Genomic DNA, 20,697 nt, shown 5'->3' with positions numbered 1-20,697 from the left:
CTATACGAGGCTATGGCATACACACAAATAAAGTTGATTTAAATTAGACATGTATTTGCTGAGAGACAAAAATAACAACAATGAAGTGACATTTTGATTTGTTTATTTTGAAAATCAACGCGACATAAAATGTCATGGATTTCTTATTTGCCCGAGAAGCATGACAAGTTCCTCTGCAGCTGCTGCAGCAAAATGAAAGTTAAAGTGAAGTGTGCTGGAGTTGTTTTCATTTGGTGCCTGCCCAGGTATGAAATCCTCCGGGGCTGTTCCTTGGCATCCCGTACTGTATAGTGAGAGACCAATATGTTCTCCAGTCAGAATCACGATCCTCTTGCATGCCAAGCGTATTTCATGCTCCAAGAGTCGTAGTCTGGCCCTGCAGGCCTGCTGAAGCTGCTTCTTATTCTAAGTGACTGTGGGTAACAGTTGTTTCTGTCTGGCCCAGGATCAGAAAAACTATCAGATTAGACGCAGACAGAGACATGAGTACACCTTGAGAGCAAACACTGTTCTGCCTTGTTGAGGACTGAGTCCACCTGTCTGGCACCAGTGTGTTTTACACAGGAGACTTTAGGTTGAGGGTTTATTTTTCTTCACAAAAAAAAAACAATAGTGACACTTTTTTCTTGTGTGTTTGTGATGTCAATGTCAAAAGTAGACTTTTCATTTAAATACTTTCTTACTCTTGCCACACAGAAGCTATAACAGGAATAAACCTTTGGCCAATTTTACATTTTATCCCTGGATTGAAGTCACTGGAATGTAGAGAATAAACCCCGTAGCTATTGACCCCATCGGTGGAAAACTCTGCGAGGTAAATCTAAGGCCAAAGAGACCGAGCAGAAACATAGAGAGCACTCAGAATGAAAAATCTCCAATCAGCCCACAGCTATTTTTTTTTTCTTTACATAAGGGACTTAGCCCAGAGATATGCTTGGATGGTTTAGAGAGGCTGATGTAGTTTTTAACTTTAATTAAACTGACAGAATTAGCAATTAGAGGCCTCAGTGGCTGATTCACCAAGGTGCAGCAATTTGAAAACCATCTCCACAGAGCTCAGATAAGATGTTGTCACTGGAGGCTAAATCTGAGTAAACCATAGATTTAAGGCATAGATAGGAAAATCAGATTGGATGTGTTTGTATGAATACAGGCCTGTAGTGAGTTCAGTCATCATAGCCTCACCGATAGCTTTGTTTAACAGGAGAATAACTGCTTCAGATTAGATTTTAAAAGTCTGCTTTGCGCAGAGGTGCTGGAAAAACACGAAAACACTCACAAAATCTTTTATGAGAAGATAAGTTTCATGTAAGGCAGGTGGACAAATGCAATTTGGGAGTGGTTTTCAATAAAACCACAGGGTAATGCGACGTTATTGGCCAGAGCAGAGCAGGGAATTGTACATCTCCTCGCCTCCGGCAACAGCTCGGTACTCTGAGAGGACAAGATAAAGGGAAACATACTTAAACACCAATACATTATTGTCACATTAACGGTTCAGTATATTTGGTGTTATTACTGAGAACAAATGGCAAAGATGATTTTCATGCGGTTTAATTAGTGCTAATGTTCCTTTACATGAAGGCAACATTTTACATACACCTTGTGCACCCTCCAGTGTCTCCCTCCTCCGCGAGACTCTTCGTTTGCGCCTCCTCTACTGGAGAGGATGACTATGTTTAGGGTTGAGGGTTTGATTGCATTTTATCGAATTCAAACCCTTTCAAATCCCTTACCAAAGATAACTCCTGAAATTCAGTATGACACAGTTCGTGACGACTTGGTGGTCTCTCTCAACTCGCAGTTTAATTTGGGCCCCTCGTCAAAACTAAGCTATCTTCGTACCTAATGAGAGTGAGAGTGGTATCGATTTTCTCATCTAACTCTCAAAAAGACAGCAAATAAGATTCCCGAAGATGATGCACACTTACTGTAAAGAACATAACACCATAATGCAGCGGTCAAACCAACAGAGAGAAGAAGAAGCACTGAGAGGGCATCAAACATTCTGCCCGTTTACGGACTCAGCAACACTTTCAGCCAGCAGCTTTGATTGTGAACACACACACACACACACACACACACACACACACACACACACACACACACCTTAGGCTGGGACAGACATGGCAGATGGCAATAGTGAAAAATGCATGACATTTTGAAAAGAGGTTTAAGTGGAACAGATCGGACAGACAAACTCTGACCTGGGAAGCAGGTTTATCTGCTTGCCTTCAGCAAGTGGCTGCAAGCAAAGCTGTATTTTCAGACTCCAAGCTTAAACCTGACACCTCCCAGTTTTAATTACTGATAAGACAAAACAGAAATTACTAAAGACTGGAAGGTAAGAGAGGAAAGTATAAAATAAGTGAGGCACTGACCTACGTATGGCTGAGGATGCATTTTGTGAAGACTGAGGAGGGCGAAGACAGGACAGAATTCTGCTTTTTAACTTTTTATCTTAACTATACTGCTAATATAGAAGAAAAAGAGAATAATTAAGTACATCTAAATGCCTCCTGTCTTGGTGATATGCACACGAAAACACACACACACACACACACACACACACACACACACACACACGTGTCACTCAAATAAATTGAAACAGCTATTTCTAAATATGGAAAGTCAAATCAGTGTTTTATGACAAGAAACATACAGCCTGACAATGAGTTAGGTGCCATCACTGTGTACAGTGTGAATACTTACAGCTCAATGAATACCAGTGTATATAGCAGTAATATATTTCATATGTGTATAGACAATGTCATATTTGCCCTGCAAGTGCTACTTTTAAAGCTTTAACATTTTCTACTAGTCGTGTGTTATACCTTATCCATGCCGTCCATAAACCCATGATATCCTGCGTGAATTATGGCCACAACCTGCTGTTACTCCTCTCACTGAACCAGGATCTGTGAGAGCTAGTGATGCGCTACAGGCGTCTTCTCTTTTCCTAGAGCTTCTTGAGAAATAAAGGATGTGGCAATGCATCCATTACATAATGTGATCTGCCTTCTATTGGAATGGGAAGACGACCCGAAGATAATTTTACAGGTTTCTGGGACAAATTGCACTGTTCACGGCTGCACCAGCTATCAAACTAAACTAAATTCTGATCCTATAGGGAGCTGATGTGATACCATAACTTCCTGGTTCTTTTCCAGAAGTAAGAAAACCTCATTCAAAAGCCTATTAACCACACTCATAATTAAAGATTCAGCCTTGGAAGAGAGCCTTTATTCCTGTTTTTTGGTGGCATTTAACAAACACTATTACCACCATCAAACGCCATGGGTGAGTGGAGCGGTAGCAGCTAGCTCAGACAGAGAGCAGTGAACGCTATTGGTGTTTTAAGACAGCAGCGATAGCAACTAAAAAATTGGAAAGATCAATTTACAGAGAGTTTTGGTTAATTTTTGGGATATGAATACAATCAAATAACTATGACACAGATACCTAGACTAGACAGGACATCATGTTGATTCTCCATAATCCACACATGGTATCATGGGGCTAGGAATAAGGTGAATAGCTGAAGCAGAATGCAAATGCTGTATTGTTTAAATGACTAGTCCTAAGGCAAGTCAAAATCCTGTCACCTTCAGCCAAATGCACAGTAAACTGTAAAAAAAAGAAAAAAAAAGAAAAGAAACTCAACAGAAACTCTATGGTGTTATTTAACTAGATTGTTTGTCCTTTTCGCACTGTATTGTTGTCTTTGTGCTGCAGATGGTGATTGTTTTCCATGTTCAAGGTTGTGTGCAAGTGTGTGTGTGTGTGAGAGAGGAGTGGAGAAAGAGAGATTAAATATCTCACTGCAGTGTAAATTAGCTTGTTGAATTAATCATTCATTCACACAACACGCTGTACATTTCATTGTTACTGATGAAACTGCTTTTCTGCGGCGCTCTGCGATCCAAATGTCGCTCGCTAACATTGTTTGTAGACAAAGCATGCCGTGCTGAGCTTTCTTTGCATTGTTATGTGCGAGAAACAGAATAACAGGTATGTTGAAGCTGAGAGATTAAAAAAAAAAAAAAAGTCTGGACTGGCTTTAAAGTGGCGCTGCTGTTGCTGCTTTGGGCTTCCCATCAAACAGAATGAGGATCCAAACATCTGGGATGATGGATGAAGGATGGACTTTTCCAGGGATGAAAGCAGGAAGCTGCACAACAGACGCTCGGGGCACATACAGATCACATAGCTGCATTTTCCTGTGGACAGTAACAAAAGCTCTGTGTTGTACATTAGTACATTAAGCCAAGAGTCTTTTCAAATGGTGCAAACATCAGCATTTTCTGCTTTTCAAAAGAACTTTGTGAAGAATTTCTGGATTTGTCCTTTGCTGTTTTTCATTCAATCCTCTTGTTTCCTTCCTCTTCCTCTTCCTTCCTATCTTTACCCTTCATGTCTCATCAATCTGCTCCTCTTACAGGTATTTTTTCTGTCCCTCCATCCTTCTTGCCATCCATACGTAGTAGGTTTTGCTACCTTTATAGAAAATCATTAAACTGGTGCTTACTGATGGACTGACTAATTGTGTGTCTTCAAATTGCTTGCTGATATTTAAATGAATGTTTCTGGGAATTAAGTGCTTAGGGTGAAAACAAGGTTAGTTACACTGCAAAAAGAAAAACTCTATTCCATCTCACAAAAATGCTCAACAGAGGATTGAAAATCAAAGTTTTTTGTGACTGAGGTTTTTTGAGTTGTATTGGAGTGGTGAGATTTCGGAGCTGTATGATGTGTGTTAAATCCTTTCTACAGACGATGCTTCCATGAGTGTTCATGTTTTTGCTCACAATCTGAATCTCTACGCTGTGACTAACAAAGCCAAGTATGGAAGGTCACTGACAAGCAAACTGTTTAAAGAGCACAAGAAAAACTTCATGTTCGAGTCAACATTGGAGAGCAAGGACGAGTTTTAAGAGGAAGCAGGGCAAGAATTCAGACTTCAATACAAGTTTGAAGCCTGGATGAAGAATTTTGTTGTTACATTTACGACTGATGCAGTACAGATTCCTTCAGTATCTTCAAGGCTGTGTGCTCGCGCTGGAGCAGTCTGCCTTGCTTGTATGCAAATTAAGAAGAGTAAAAATCTTTGGATTTGACCTTAATAAAAAGTGGCAGCGATCTGTTCAAAGGATTACTCTGATTTATTACAACATCTGGTTCTGTGTTTATAGTTTTGGTCATCATTTGGATAATAACACTGAACTCACCTGGTTAATTGCTGTGGTCTAGCAATGTGTTGCTATAACTAAACAGAAATCAGCAAGAAAGACAGAAAACCAGGCAGGTTTTGAACAAAGCCCCGAAGTTAGCCAAACAAAACACAGCCAGACAAAAACAAATGGTAAAATTCAAATTATTACCCAAAGAGTATGTTTCAATCATCCATCGCAGTTAATCCCTGTGAAATGAGGGGCTAACTCCAACGTCATGGATGCACTTCCACCACTTCAGTTTCACTTCCAAATGAAGTGCTTCAGACAGTCTGGCTGAACTGACGCCTTGTTTTGAACCTCTCCAATCATCTCACTGCTCATGTTTCTAATCCTGCTTTGTTTTAGCAATGGCGCTATGTTTCCATCTTTACATAATATTATACTACTTCCTATCATTGCCCATTCACCCTCTTATTTGTCTACTGTATAGACACACAACCAAAATTATATAATGAATTCAAAAATAAAGACAGATGTAAGCTTATCTCTTGTTAGCCAGTGCATTGAATCTGCTTTTTTCACACTGGTTTTGTGATTAATGGGCTCACATACAGTATAGTTAAATAAATAACTATAAATAACTATATTAATAAATAACTATAGTTTAAAAAGCAGTAAGAGAAAAAATAGAAAATACACTTATTTGTTTTCTTACCAAGAGTCACATCAGAAGATCAATATGACTCTCATATCTGTCTGTCTGGAAACAGCAAAACAGCAAGACTAGCTCTGTCCAAAGGTAAAAAAAATCTACAAACCAGTTTACATACTTACTTATTGATATAGTCAGTCATTTACATGTAAAACATAACCTCTCGTAAAACTGTGATATGTCATTTTTTAACTTTTTGTTGATTTCTTTTCATTGTCAGGCAAATCATTTCCCCATTTCCAAGTTTTGACAAGAATGCAGACCCAAACGCTGTAACTCAGACACAGAGAGGGAGTGGATGAAATGTTAAGAAGTGTAATGCCCTTCTAATAATGTTTAACAGTCAAGTCTGAGAGGTCCAATCACAAGAGCAGATGAGCAGGGCAGAGAGGCAGAGGGGAGGGAAACACAGGAGGACACGAGGCAAAAGAAGGGAACCTGCAGATCCCAACTTTAACAGACGGAGAGTCAAATCAATCTTCTCATCTGACTATCAGCAAGAAAGCAAATCAGCATATTCCCAAAAATGTTGACCCACTGCTCTGATGCACGCTGTTGCTGTGTCATTATTTTGAAACACAGATTTGAGACTTGGACATCTCTAAAGAGTTTCATGACTCTGGATTAAAGCATCACCAGGTAACTCAGCATGTTTGCAGCTGCAAATGACTGCAAGAGATAAATGTTTCAACACACTGAACTTCAATATCCAGAAACCATTTAAGGTGACATCAGTGAGCAGAAGAGTATCTTGTGTGCGATGTGTTATACGAAAGGAGAGCGAAGTAATGAAGCTGGGAAAGGTCTTACATTGCTGAGTGCAGCTTTTTCTGGACGCAGTGCTGCTCTTTCTGCTGTGTGGGAGTCAGATTGAATTTCACTCTTATGTTTTGAGTCTTCATTTCCTGTGGCCGGAAAAGTCAACATGTCCAATAGTAGAATTTTATTTAGGCAGACGGGGAGAACCTGCTACAATTTAGAAAGATCGGACCCGCTTCTTTGTTGCAGCCGCGCTTCATGATTAATTCTTCTAAATACGTCACATTTTTCATGTGATGTTGTGTCAAGTAATGCTAACGTTTTTTTGGATGAGTAGTTATTGCAAATAATTTGTAGCTGAATTTTGAGGTCTTACTTCACCAAACACCATCAAGTGAGTTCTGGCTGAACGTGTCTGGAATGAAGCAAATGAAGTGAACCTCCAGCATGTGCCAGTAACGAGTACCACCAGATGAAATTTGGGGGGAAATGTTCTGCTGTTTTCTGTATTGCAGCTGAATTTGAGTACAAAAGCTGTTTTTAGTATGATTGAATTGTCTCTCCGGCTCCTTTCGTGAGCTTTTTCTCTGTCAACATAAAGACGTCACACACGGCATGGGCCTCTTTCTTGAAAATAACTTGTAGTTTCGCTGTTTTTCCCTCGGGTTAGTGCTTGAGAGTGGATTCCAGGAACAATATTTTTGCACATTATGGCCATTATATGAAATATGATTCAGAGTACTTCACACTGCCTCGACTCCTCATGTTCATGCAAAACCACAACAGGGATAGCTTTACCCTCAGGGCCTCAGAAAATATCTCCTGTGTGAATGTGGTAAGAGTTGTTCTACACTGGGCACACTGCCTCCTGACCTTTAGCTGCTCTTCGCATACAATGAGCCAAAGATGTGGATTATACTGCAACCCATACATAAATCTGATGGATGGACGTATAGAAATTCAAGCAGTGTCCATGTATATCTTCACCAATAGGCATATATGTACACATATATACCATATTCTTCACATAATACATTACAACTATACAGGTTTATATTTTCAGAACATAAATGCTGATATATGAGGTATTTGTATACTGTTTGTTACAATATTTACACATTCATTCACACAGCTTGCTCATACGTTAAAACAGGAGGAGACAAATATCCCAAAATCCTGACATTTCTAATATACACATTAAAAACTGCATTATATGGTCTTCAAATACTGGATTTTTTTTTTTTTTAAAAGCTGACTTTTAATACATTACTTTTTATTCAAAAACTGCAGTTTCCCCCCCAAAAAAATAGCATTATCTTTACCTGTGTCACACAAAACATACAGTAGATAGATACAAGAGGTAGTAACATAATTTCATAATACTGCTGTTTTTACACATACCTTTTACATGTATGTGTGTATTTTATCAAAGTGTACAAAGCAAATATTTGTGGTACACGTTAACACATTATTTTTACACATTATTTCCAGGGGGGTCCCTCAAGTTGTAGAGAGAAAGAGAGAATGTGAGAAAACCGGTGATAGAGTAACTGTAAGTTCCAGTGTATATGTGTGTGTGTGTGTGTGTGTGTGTGTGTGTGTGTGTGTGTGTGTGTGCGTGCGTGTGTGTGTGTGTGTGTGTGTGTGTGTTTGTGTGTGTCTGGCCCTCGTTCATGCCCACACTGCCCTCCATCATCACAGTATGGTGTGAGAGAGCGAGAATGAGAGTCTCAGGTGAAAAGCATGTATGTTATGCAGGAGTTGCTTCCAGTTATTTGGATGGTTTTTGCAGATGAATATTTTATTACTGCCGGATGCCCCAGTAAACAGAGAAGCAGCAGCAGTTTATAGAGTGAAGATGAAGTCCCAAACCTCATTGGGTTTACACAGTAAGTGCAGAGGCACGTGTAAACACACACTCCACTGGTCCGGGACAGTGACACAAATACAACCTGATTCAAAAACTATATCTGCACACACAGACAGTGCGCAGGTGCTGGAATATTGGTTTGGACTCAGCAATCTGCTTCAAAGGTCCTTTTCCTTCCTGAGGTCTGCTCCGTGCTTCCAACAGGCAATGAGCAGCAAACCTCCAGCTCCAGTGGCCTCAATTATAAAGAAAGCTTCTTCTCAGGTTTGTGCTCTGAAAGCTGTGGGTAGAAACCTGCGTTAAAGTGTGTTACTTATTCATCTTAACCTTGAGTCGCAAAGGTTTCCAACACACTCTCCTGCATGTGTACGAGACAGCTGTGAAGTGCATGATTAGCTACCATGAAAACCATCATAATAAGATGCAGCACTCGGTACTGTAACAGCAATTAATTGGGAGGGTTTAAAAGGACGTTCAGGCGCACTCAGACTCCTGTATGGTAAATGATGAAGTGCGGAGTATCTTTGTTCTGTGCTGCCCTTTGTTGTGAATTACTGCAGTCAAGTTTGAAGAATGATCAGGAAATGTAGTTAAAGATAAAAACTTACGTTCTCATTAATGAGACCCCTGCTTTACAATGAAACTCATTGATCTGATGAAAATTTCACCTTCTCCTATTGATAAATTTAGTTTTTTATTAAGAATGGTCTTGTTACATATATATCTGCTGTCTGGGGATTTAATTACAGGATTTCAATCTAAGGTATTCATTCACCCATGTGTTTATTTGCCTTTAGACCTCCACATGGAAAAGATACAGCCAGCAAACAGATTCAAATCCACAAATGTCTTGATTTATTTTTGACCATTAACTCATTAAATAAGAAGCTAACTAATTATCCTTGCAATATTTCTTTTATTTACTCACAATTTCATGCCAAATTATTTTGTAAGACGATTGTAGTCTTAAATGTAGAGATTTAATGGATATCTGATAGTGAAATTAAGTTATTTAATTACACAAAGGTCTATTAGGGTTTATGACATATCTAATCATTACCCAGAAATTAGCAATTGAATGTATTAAAATCGTGGCGTACAGGAGAAACCTCTGTGTTCTGCTGTTTCATTCACAAAACAACAGGTGATTCATAAAAGACAAAGCTGTCATTGTCCTCAAAATTTAGATAAAATGTTTTGTCTTTCAAAAAAACGGAGAATCGACCTATGCATATACGCAAAAGCAAAGCACTGTAACAGGTAGTACAACTACTTCTATTCAGTACACACACACACACACACACACACACATTACTATAAATACTATTTTTAATACTGCTTCTTATATGCTCACTGCTATAATTACAATGATAATCACACAATAAAAGTAAAATAAGATACATCTGAGTATCACCAACCTAATATATGTCTAAACGGTAAAAACAGTGGCAGCGATAGGGTTAGGGGTTAGGGTTTAGGGTTAGGGTGTAATAGGCATATATTGTGACTGTAGAGACAGTTTTGTGATGAGATCACACGAACCGCAGCACAGCGCCCATCAACACATTAACGGTCTCACCTGTGTGTAGTCAGTAGTATCTATGGGTCAGACCACGCCCATCTCGTACTGCAGCCTTCATGTTGATGTCACACACCAGTAAACGTTCACAACTGCATCATGCACGGTTGTGACGCTATCGACTTCCTGCTGACAGCCTCCACAGAGCTGCAATGGCTGATAATTAACTGTAGGTTTGTTACAACTGACTGCTTTCACTTTGCAACCAAACATCTGACTCAGTGTTTGCATAATACTACTGATTAATACAGTTTTAAGTACATTTCTGAAGTATATCAGCACTTTTTAAAAATCTTTTCTTTGTTTTACACTTATTTGTTTAATGGGCAGTTTTCAGGGTCATTGTATCAGTCAGGCACTGACCTTGAAATCATCAAACCATCTTCAGTTTTCTTGTTCATAGTCTTGACATAGTCTTGTCTGAAACTTCCCAAAAGCACATGAAGCAGTGGCTGCTTTCAGGTTAATACATCAATAACTTAAAGGGAATCTCTTCAGAATGTTCCAGAAAGACCTTCATCACTCTGGACATCAGCACTGCAAGGAAAATAGTGAATAGACAGCTGTGAAGTAGAAATAATCAGAAAGCAGTAAATGTACAGTTGTCAGTGAGAGAGCATCTTCCCTATTCCACTCAGTTTATTTGCTTTCAAAACAACATTATTGTCTGAATGTGCGTAGAGCAGAGAGAGTGAAGGAAGAATGAACGGACGGAGGATAGTGATGATGAAGAGAGCAAAGGAAAAACTGGGAGAGCAAGAAGGAGACATACTGAGGGGATACAAGGACTTGAAGGACAGGTTCTGAAGATATATGCAAGGGAGGAGTGAACACGGGGGAAAGAGAGAAAGAACAGAAAGAAAGTGAAGGTTATACTAATGAATGGTTATACTGGGGGACAGAAAGAGGAGGAGGAGAGAGAAGAAAGCTAAGACGAGAGGAGAGGAAGGTTAGGAAGAGAATGTGCAGGTGTCAAGGGATGTTAAAAGAAAGACGATTTGTTATAAGAATAAAAGGAAGGTCTCTGTGCGTGTGTGTGTGTGTGTGTGTGTATGTGTGTGTGTGTGTGTGTGTGTGTGTGACCTTGAGCGACAAAATCCGAAGCTACATGTAATTCAAGGCATTTTACAAAAGTGCAGAAACACACATAAACACACGCACACACATACACACACACACACACACACACATATTCAGTGTCAGTGATCTAACAGAGTAGTAAATTGTCTGCGAGACTCATTACACATAAGGAGGATTGATCCAATGTTCAGAACAGCAGTCAGATAAACAGCAGGTCGTGTGTGTGTGTGTGTGTGTGTGTGTGTGTGTGTGTGTGTGTGTGTGTGTGTGTTAACGTTGGCTTTCTCAGCTTGAACAGAGAGTCATGGTCATGTAAGTTCTGTTCCTTTGTCTCTATTTGGGTGTATTTGTGTGTGTGTGTGTGTGTGTGTGTGTGTGTGTGTGTGTGTGCTTTGTTTCTGCAGCGTTATCGCTGCAGTAATCCCAGTGACAGTGGCCTCACTGCCCCAGCTGTGGCCAGTCTTTGCACTAATTGACTCTAATCAATTGAGCTCTAACCTTTCTATCAAGCTTCTCTAAAGGGGGGATGATGTTCCTCTTCACTCCCTGCATGTTCCAATCAAGCCTGTAAAGTGGGACACCGCTTAATTCAACATCCATCAGTGCAGTAAGCAGTCTTCCTGTTCCAAAACCTGGACAACTCCATTAATCACACGCACATTAATACACCGACGCTTGAATGTGAATGCAGCAGACGCACTGTACTACAGTGAATCCTCAACAGCTCTGGAGCTAAAGTGCTGAGATGCAGTAAAGTAGGGAAGAGAAAGCTCGTTCTTTTCCAAGTGGAGCTTTTGTGCCAGTATTTTGTTATTCTTTATTCTAAACCTTGTTATATCCCCGTGGGTAAATGAGTTCACATTCCTTCTCTTTGAAAGGGAGTGACACTAATTGCGGTGCAAAAGAAAGGCTGTTTTTTCATGAGAGCCAATTCGCTACCTACTCGCTCGTGTTATTCTCAATTTTGTTTTTTGCAAAATCCTAAACTCACTTCACAAAACAATCTCAACTCAAAGTCCAGTTCCTCCCTTGTGTTGGGGCTCACATGGTATTCATCAAGCTTGGCTTTAAAGCCAACGTGGATGACAGAGTCGATGTTATGTTTAACTTTTAATTACAGTTTGAGCTTATTGCAACCAAGCAAAGCACTTGTCTGTCTTCAATAAAACTCTTAATTGAATGAAATCATGTACAATCCTGAGAACAAAATGCAGGGGGTGAAGCTACAGAGTACAGAGAAGTGTGGGGGGACTGTTTGTGATTGACACGCAGCAGCGTGTTCTTGGCTGCCTAGAGAGTTCATAATTAGCTCACCAGCTATAGTAGCTCACCATGTAGCCATCAAGCCTCACATCTTTCCCAAAGACCTACAAAATATTGAGACAAGACCTTTACACTTACTCACCTCTGAGACTTATTTGACCCAACCAGGCACATTTTCCAGCTGCGACATGGTTTTGTTCTGTCTGCCACAGGTTTAAAACAGCACCGGGAGCATTTCAGAAGCAGAGCATTGCCTGCCTGATTTTGCTGACTTGCTCAGATTTTGCTGATTTGGTCATTTTTCCTTTGTGTTTGTGCTTCTACCATGGGTAAGTAGGCTACGTGGTTTAATTGTGTTTATTGTTGATAATCCGCGTGGTGTTTTATTTTGAAAAAGGATCAGATTCTCGATACTGTTCCTGTGTCTGACTTCCTGCTTGGCTCAATCTGCTACGTGCAGCTTGATGTGACATCTGTCAGTGATAGAGTAGATAGGTTTTCTCTGGGGAGCAGTGCGCAGAGCTGCTTCTGGGACACTTTGGAAACGTGCCATGGCACGCCTCGTGGATTCATAATCGTTGTCTAGAATGGCTGTGAACAGGTCCAGGGGGCCAGAACAGCTACACCTGAGGGAATTAGATGAGCCTGTGCATAAACAGTGGAGCTACAGCCAAGACTAGATTAGATTCCCCTTTACGAACCAAACCAATTAATGTGCATTTCTACCCACTGCTGCTAACGAGTTGTGTGCATTGAGATAAACAGCTATAGGTGTTGCACTAATTCTCCAGCTAGGATCAACTAAACCACTGCAGAAAAAGACGGGAATGTGATGGAAATATGGCATTTATGTTTGTTACGTGTATTAATTTCAGGAAGTTTACAGTCTGTTCAGCACTACGCTATCTGATGTTTTTGTCTTTCTGCAATTGTTCATCTCGTCAGCGGAGCAGAAGCTTATCACAGGCTAAAAGTACATCATGATTCATACACCAAGTATGTTTCCATTACACTTTGGCACATTTTGCTTTTAGCAATACGCCTCAAGTTTTCCTTGAACTGCTAAAAATGTCGACCCCTGTCTAAGGGACATACTTATGGAAATGTACAGATATAACAATACAGAAGAAGTAATAAACTGTACAGTTAATACAAGTGAACACAATAACTTCAAAGAGTTTGTGTAAAAAAAGCAATGTGGAGGAAGGATTTGAGCAGATTATTTCCTGTGACTATCAGAGATGATATTTTTGATATTTTTAGGACCCTTTTATTCAATTCTCTGTCTGTATTTTGTGTTTTATCATACATACTTGATAAGCTTCTTTTTGACAAATTCAGTTCTTCTTCCTGACACTTGTTTATTGTTCTATTAGCTCTTTGTTTGTGTGAACTGTCTAATGCAGGACGAGGCTGTCTAGCAGAGAGTGATGACTGTGAATATAGTTTGTGTTCAGATCTTCACCGTCCCCTGTACATCTTAAATAATCATCTAGACTTAAAAAGTAACAATTGAATTTAGTTTTATATTTCTCCCATATTATCCTCTCTGCACTGGCTCCCTGTAAACTCTAGAATAGAATTCTCCATACCGACAAAGGTCTAAATGGTCGAGCATCATCATATCTTAAAGAGCTCATCGTACCCTATTACCCCACTAGAACATTGCGCTCCCAGACTGCAGCTTTTACTCTGATTCCTACAGTGTCCAACAACACAATGGGAGCCAGAGCCTTCAGCTATCAAGCTCCTCTCCTGTGAAACCATCTTCAGTCTCGGTCCAGGGGTCTGACACCCTCTCTACATTTAAGAGATTTCGATAAAGCTTACAGTTAGGACTGGCTCAGGTTTGCCTTGGACCAGCCCGTAGTAATGCAGCTACAGGCCGCACCTGGATGGTGGATCATGGTTGTGCCTACTGCCTTGGCTCTGCTTGATGCCCACTGCTATTACTACCAGTTATATTCCTATCATTATTATATACATATAATTATTGTTGTTATTATGTACATACATAACAGATATAAATATATACATATGCTATCAGATATTATATACATATACTATCATGTGCATACCATATACTTCTATCTACCTACTATCATGTACTTTTATTTGTCAAATGTCTTCTGTTATAATTTGCTCGCTGCCATTGCTTGCTCATGGGGGAATTGTTGGGTCTCTGCATATTAAAGAGTATGCTCTGGACCTGCTCTATATGCAAAGTGGCTTGAGACAACTTGTTGTTGTGAATTGATGCCATATAAATAAAATTGTAATTAATTAGTTTTCTTCATGGAAATGAATGAAAATGCTGAGATATAGGTCGAGGGTATCTTATTAAAAAAGGGTTTCTTACCTCCTTTAAAATCAAAAAGGCCTCGTGACCCCTCGCAGTGCTTTGGTGGCCCATAGTGAGGGTCATGACCCCCAGTTTGGGAACCAATGCTTTAGTTGCAATGTGTTACAAAAGAGGCTGCTCTATAAATGTGTAAAGTTGTCAAATCTCAGCAGATTTTCTCTCTGCATTGTATTTAGTCCCCCCACCTCTCTCTTACCATTACACACACACACACACACACACACACACACACACACATTAGTGCTATGAGTGTGTGGGGTGACATTCACTGTGCTCCCAATACCTCTTCTGGTGCTCGCACTGGGAGCCACTCAATCCCTGATCGATACACCAATACGCACACACACACACACACACACACACACACACACACACACACTGAACTCTGCTGTATCTAGCTGTAATGGTGACAGTCTGAAACCCTTCCATTCCCCTCTGCCTCAGTCCCTCCTCTGTCTTTTCTTGTATCTTAACAGCTCTTTCTGTCCTCTCCTCAATGTCTCCACCTTCTTTTTCTTCCCTTTCCCTTCATCATATCAATGGCAAGCAGATGATTGGCCGTCAAACAATCTCCTCTTCTTCCTCTGACATCCTCCTTTCAGTTTGAAAGTATGTCTGTGTGTGTTTTTGCTGCGTGCATGTGTGTTCACTCCTGTGCTTGGAGAACCGTAGATGGCAGCATTCGCCGTTTATTCAACGTTATAAATCGGTTTTCATGATCATTGCCATGGTCCAGGTATACTTCTCAACCACGGGGGACACAACTGATAAAAGACTGTGTGTGTTTGAGATTACGTGTGTGTAAAACAAAGAAATGTGTGTTTGAGAAGCTGTGCATGGTTATATGTGCATCTCCGTAAGTGTGTGTGTGACAGTTTTAAGTGACGGAGGGAACAAAAAGCCAAAGAGCACGTGTGAATGAAAAGAGAACAATTTACCAAGCAGGTGTGTGTGTGTGTGTGTGTGTGTGTGTGTGTGTGTGTGTGTGTGTGCACAAGAGTATAAGGGAAAAAAGAAAATTTAAGAGCATTCTCCTGTGTGGGTGTGTGTGTTTTCATGTGTGTGCGTGTATTTGTGTATATGGGTTAGTCTAAGGTGGCTGTGATTAATTTCCCTCCATAGCCGTGGCTCTAATTCCCGGATGAGGTGGGAATGGTCCCTGAAAGAGTCCCAGTGGAAATCACAGTAGGCAGGCAGGCAGACAGCAGCTCTGAGAAACACTGATGAATTATCCATAGAGAGGGAGGGGGAGGAGGGGGTGATGGTGAGAGAGATAGAGAGAGGGGGAGAGAGGGCTGGGGTGTGAAGAGGAAGAAGGAGAGCAAGGGAAGGCAGGAAGGAAGTTAGGGAAAGATGGTGGGGAGCAGGGAGGTAGAGGAGGAGTGTGAGAAATTTGAGAGAGGGAGAAAGAAAAGAAGGTCTGCTGATGGATGGAGGGAAGAGTGAAAGTCACAACATGTTTTTCCTCCTGGAAAATTCACAGTAACACTGCTCATCCATCCCCAGTGTGTGCTTTCTCTTATTGCTGGACCAGTGTGTCAGCTGGCTTGTGTCTGTTTGGAAACATAAATCTCCAGGTTGCCTCAATACCAGCAGCCATCCAAACAGTCTCAGGAGTAGCTTAACTGGAAGCGAACATCAACCCTGGAACTAATTCACCACAGAGAGCAAAGGTCAGGCAAATACTGACATGATGCATTCATAGTCTATATGGAAGAATCTGCGCCCGTCACATATTGAGATTTTTCCTTTAGCTTCTCCCCTGGATGTAATTAAAACCTGGTTTCAAACAATTTGTGGCAAATTAAACAGTGTGTGATGCAACGACTGAAAGCTTCGGGTCTCAGAAAGCCAAATTTAGTACTTGTGTGAAAGACATTTTTAGTTCTAACATGAAATTAAATTCATGACTAATTTGAAAATAAATCATGGGACTAAATCTGGAAGTACAGCTAATTTCCAACATTGCTAATGGTGGAAAGTATCTAAGCACATTTACTCATCTATTGTACTTAAGAACACTTCTGAGGCAATTTTATGGAAAATGCAATGGAGGAATTATATTTATGCTTATATAACATTTAATTCATATGCTTATATTTGTAATATGCATTTATTGTTTATCATAATGATGTATTTCGTTATTCGTTGCGGTATTTGTGCACATCCACAAACATGTTGATCATCCACCATAATGATTAAAAGTAGGCTTGCTTCTCCTTCCAGTCAGAAATGTGGCCCCTTGTTTGTGCACTTATCTCTCCCCCAGCCTTGCAAACTGTTGGCTGCTTGGTTCATTTGTTGTGTTGTGGCTGTATGTCACAAATTATGGAAAAAAAAAAAAATTAAGATGTATATTGCAAACATGCTTTATACAATGTCCAAAGAATTCCCATAATCTAAATGATATCTGCACACCCCACATCTTCATCAGAAATGCTCCATTCAGAATCAGACCCAATTCAGAAAATCTAACCACAATGTGCTGTTTACATGACCAGTATCAAACTGGGAATATTATCATTCTGATACTCTGTTTTCTGGCGGATTAATTAGCATTAATGTTGGTGTAGTGATAATGGGAACAATGATAGATCAAAGTTGACAGTTGTCTTGTCATCGAACATCGAAGACTATAGAAAATAGTGTGAAACTAATTACGCCCACTGTAAAGACTTTTTAATGTGCGGATCAGTTCTGTGTGGGTGTATCTTAATGCATGCAACGTCTCCTTCATTTCAAACTTCACAGGCAAACACACACTGACATGAGCATCGCTGACATACCTTTTATACATATTTCATTGTAGCACAAGGCCTAATTTATGTATTTTTCATATCCCTACCTGATAACCATGATGTTCTTCTCTATAAAATATGTACATTTGGAGTTGTAGATTGTGCTGTAAGTGAATGTGCTTATGTAGTGTATGGAATATGAGTTGCCTGATCGTGATTTCTGCCATTTATTGCACATTATGCTCTGTGACATGGGTGTAATTAATCCTCATCATTGCCCTGTTGAGTGAAATGTGTTTGACCAAACAATGGTTCCTTATGGCAATCTGCATATTCCTCTATGACCTGAAGTCCTTGGTTTATTATTACTGCACTGTTGTGCTTTAATCATTATTCCATTTGAAAGTTGCATACAATCCATCATCACATAATACATTATGGATCTGTAATGACTGTGTTATGAGGGTGTTACCCACACAGTTCCTTCAGAAGCTACTCACTGCCTCAAGGTTTTAGACACTGCGCAAATTGCACGGAAGATTATTATATCATGATCATTGTGCCTGTAATGAACTCATAAACTGCTTTTAATGTCTAATGACCAGTGCTTAGACGAGTTGGGCACAGACATTTACCAAAATACAGGACATGAGGTATGGTGCTCTGTTGTTAGCGCTCCACAGAAACTTCACTTCTCGCCGTGGGGAGATTAGGTATGCTTTAAAATTAGCCGGCAGATTGAAGGGAGTGGTGAGCGCAGGTATGCCAGTGCTTTATTCCTGGAACTTCATGACAAATGGTTGACCAAATTATGCACCTGACACCTCCTCATATGGGATGGTGGCTCCTTCAGAGGATGTCTGGACCACAAATACTCCACTCCCTCAGTTATGTAGGTGGGAATATGGCTACGAAGGCACACCACAAAACACGGTTTACACTGGCTCTTCAAGTGAAGTCAAATAAATTTTATTTATGTAGCCCAGTGTCACAATTTGCCTCAAGGGGCTTTGCAATCTGTACAGCACATGACACTCTCTGTCCTTAGACCCTCGATTGTTTTTCCCCAAAAAAACTCTTTAAACAGGAAAAAATGGAAGAAACCTCGCACTCAGAAAATCATGCAATTAAAGCTTATGTTCGTCCAATGGCTTGCTGAACCAAAGCATCTTCCTTTCTCGTGCCTCTTCTCATACATCTTCTCATGGCACGGACAGCCCTAGAAAATAAACACTCCTCTGAGTATTGCACCAGGATACTAGGTCAAATGTTAAGCTGGTGCTAACTGTCTCTGCTGAGAATATACTGGCCTACATCTACCAGTATTCCCCGATCACTGGTTTACCATGACTGTCCGGACATGTACTTACACAGGAACACTCCTCGTTCGACAGTCAAAGCTGGTGATTCAGGTTTGCTCTCTTAGGGGCGGAATAATTCACTTTCATTTATATATTGTCGTGCGCTGCCGTCAAAGGCTTTACGGCTCTGTCAGCACATGACAAGTTATATATTACGCTGACTGAACATGGGTCATGTGGGAAGTCGACAAGAGACTGTCCTCTCCACAAACATCCAGTGTGCTGGTCATTTGTTAAAACACTGGAGATGATTTGACATTTTGAGGGATATGTTTATTCACATTCCTGTCGAGAATGAGATGAGAAGATCGATCAGCTCCTTGAAAGCTCACTAACTCATCATCGTCTCTAATACCTTATTTGTTTAATCCTTACACAAACTGAAGAATAAAAATGACGATTTGTGATTGTAGGGGAGGCTGCATGCTGGACTAATTGGCCAAAGTTGTTTTTACACTTCAGTTCTTGTACTGATTTAACAAACAAGATATTGCTATATAAAGATATATTCCTCCAAAACAACCTACAACCCTTTTTCTAGACAATTGACCTCACACAAAAAATCATGACTTGTCTCTGAGAAGCAGAGGCAGATGTATCTTGACATTGTTGGACTAAAGTGCGGCATCTTTTGAGGAGTTGGGGGAAGAAGATTTGATGTTCAAGGTTTTTGAGTAGTTTTAGTCCACCTAACTTAATCAGGCCTGAACCAGAGAGACACCAGAAAATGCTTATATGAATTTTTTGGGTAATAGTCATATGGGTAGTTTTAGAAGGCATCGATCAAACATGGCTTAGAAGTTCTTTTATAAGTCGTTTTACAGTCATATATTCCATAAATCCTCCAATCAAGCAAAGAAACACTTGGGGCTCGGTCAGTCTGAGCTCTGCATCCTCACTGCTACACTGCTGCCTCTTCCTAGCAGTGATCCTGTACCCGCTTCCTCTTTTTAAATGGTGCTGCTTTGTTTAACGCCGGTTAACCCTTTAATGACTTAAAATCCGCATCACCCTCTGTACGTACAGATCGTGCTGAACTGTTTTTGACTTCCACTCAGTAATGAGATCGTGGACCCGTACTGTCATCTCTCCACTCTGCTGGTATCAATCACAATCAAACATCAGCACATTTAAATCTCTCCCTTCATTTACACTCAGGTAACTCAAAGATTATACTCCAAAGAGAAAATGTGAGCCATTTCCAAACAAATGACATAATCATTGTGTAATATAACACTGACCTCTCTGTGCACTCTGTGTTTTCTCTAAAATCCTCGCCTCTTTCAGTTTTCGGATTTCCTGCTGGGTTGAGGAAGTTATTAAACGTCCTAGGCTCACATAACTCTATCAGCAACAATTGGATAATTTCAAAAACGCGTCATCATCCCGCAAAAATAATGCTTCTTTCTTACTTCCAACCTCCAACTGTCTTTTTCATGACTATTCCTGCCCTCTTTCCCCCACCCCCTCCTCTCTATTAGAGCCAAACAGTTTGGTTTTAGAACATCATGCATACAATGAGAATTCAACTTGTATGACTTGGAAACAGACTTAAACCAGGTTTGTAATGATGTCTATGGATATGTAGGATATTATTGAGTAGAAATGAGGCACTGTTTAATGTGACATGCCTTAAAGTTTAACCCCCCTCCAGAACAAGGACGCTAGTTCCAGTCTTATGGCTGTCAGAGACCATGTGGTCAGCTCTGACCAGGTACCACAACAACAACTGGCATTTACATTTAGGAAGATCAAAGCTCACCTGGAGGAGACAGAAGACAGGACTGATTAGCAATTAG

Source organism: Chaetodon auriga, chromosome 6, assembly GCF_051107435.1.
Source record: "Chaetodon auriga isolate fChaAug3 chromosome 6, fChaAug3.hap1, whole genome shotgun sequence".
Lineage (NCBI taxonomy): Eukaryota > Metazoa > Chordata > Actinopteri > Chaetodontiformes > Chaetodontidae > Chaetodon > Chaetodon auriga.
Note: the sequence above shows the minus strand (reverse complement) of the source record.